Here is a 1,985-nt window from a genome sequence, read left to right as displayed (position 1 = left end):
TATATTATTTAGCAGTTTGCATTGTCTTATAGTTCTCCAACCACCAGACAAGACTGTGCATTCTCAAAGTATGGCATGCTGATACTGGAATTATGCATCTGTTGTTTTTAATTTGTTCTCTTAGTTAGAGGTTACAGAATAGAGAAAAATATAGAGGAATACAATTGTTGCACTTTATTTGTAGCACAAAACTATGAAAAAGTGGCACTGACAGTTCAGCTTCATCTGCATTGCAGTGATTAGTCATTTGGGTGAAAACTGAGACTTTACACAAAGTCAGGTAACACCACTGATAATGGCATCATTTTGACCCAACTCATTGTGCCCTCAGAGGTCACAACTTTTATGCACCTGCTGTGACAAAAGCTAATACTGAATGTCTGAGTAATCATCAAAAGCTAAATTTTGCATGTAAAGATTTTAAATTGGAAAGGCATAAAAAACTACCCCTAAATATTTATTGTGAGCATTTATGCAGTTAATAGCAATAATATACTTTTAAAGCATTACGGCCAGTGGCCTGGAAACAAAAGACTTCGTAAGCCATTTTGAACCTACTACAATATTCGATTGTATAGACTAAGTTCAATTATATGACCACTGCGTGGTGAGTTAGGTTATAAGACTAAATCAATGAGGACAATAGCACTATTTTGAAATGGCTGTTGCTGTATGTACATGTCATATATAACCAAGAAATGAAAAACTAGCTCAACACCTTACATACTTTGTGGATCAGGAGCTATTTTTTTCTTCAGAGATGATCAAAGCATGAACAAATAGCTTTTAACTGGGTGGATTTCAAATAAATAAATACAGGGAGAGCCTATTTAAAACAACAGAGACCTTGTATTTTTGAAATCTTAACAAAATGTAACCCTTGAAAATAGATTTAGTATAGTGAAGAACAGGAATAATGCCTCAGTACTAGGAATCTACTTAAGAACATTATGCTATAAAAACATATATTGCAACATCAAATATTCAGTAATTTAAGAATGATTTCTCTCATATGTATTTGAAAGCTGCTCTTGCAAATACAACTCTAATGTAGATGCATATTACTTGTCTCATAACCTCTTAACTTTCTGAGCAGAGAGGATAAACAAAACATCAAATTAATAAACACCATGAAGTGATACCAGAACACTATTCTAGAGGATCATCTAAATGGTTGTATAAAGTCAGAGAGTTCAGATCAATAGTGAAGCATAAAGATATGCCATCAATGACAAAAACATAACAAGGCCCTACTTTTAGGGAATCCCGTTATATGCAGTTGTAACACATGAAAAATCCAAACTCTAAAGTCAACCAAATCTCATGTCTCAGGTGCATATGAAGCAATTTTGAATCCAATTTACATTCAGTAGTAACTTTAACAGACAACTTAACAAGCAGTGTGATGTTCATAGCCAGCACTGAAAAGGTAGTTAGGCGTTTAGATAAGTGTGCATAACATTTAATCGATGATGCATTATAAACATCTATAGAAACAATACCATCTACTCTTAAACTAAAATGTAATTGTCCTTATGCATAAAACAATCTAACCAGAAGCCACACAGCATAGAAAAATATAACTGCATATCCCAGAAAAGTTTATAGTCCTCTTAACATTTTTCTTTTGATTTTCAGAGACACACACAACTCACTTTATGGGTTTTAGACTGTCGATTTTGAATTATAAGCCAAATTTCAGGAGCGTAATCTGCCTGGTGTCATACTACCCCATTAAACTGGTTATTGAATATGGTGTTTGATGGTGGAAAAAAGTTGATATGAATTAGTAAGGCTGGAAGACAGGAACACAAGAGCCTAGTTTAAAAACATGTCCTCCTACCTCCAGAGGGTCCAAAGAATCTCCAAAAGCATCAGCAAAGTCTGATGGACTTTTCTTCAGAGTCTGGTCAGCAGGCAGCGTGTTGTCATTGTATGATGTCACAAACTTAAAGTCACTGGTTCTTGAACCTGTGGTCAGGTAC

At 34.6% G+C, this 1,985-nt stretch overlaps 1 protein-coding gene across 1 annotated transcript in view; it reads right to left on the bottom strand.

Annotated features, from left to right (window-relative positions):
• Window positions 1-1,985, bottom strand: part of LOC102207256 (protocadherin beta-9-like) — a 10,198-nt gene that overhangs the window by 6,656 nt on the left and 1,557 nt on the right. The gene's annotated exons all lie outside the window — the stretch shown is intronic.

Source organism: Pundamilia nyererei, unplaced genomic scaffold, assembly GCF_000239375.1.
Source record: "Pundamilia nyererei isolate P.nyererei 1_Seehausen unplaced genomic scaffold, PunNye1.0 scaffold00001, whole genome shotgun sequence".
Lineage (NCBI taxonomy): Eukaryota > Metazoa > Chordata > Actinopteri > Cichliformes > Cichlidae > Pundamilia > Pundamilia nyererei.
Note: the sequence above shows the minus strand (reverse complement) of the source record. Positions and strands in the feature narration are given on the sequence as shown.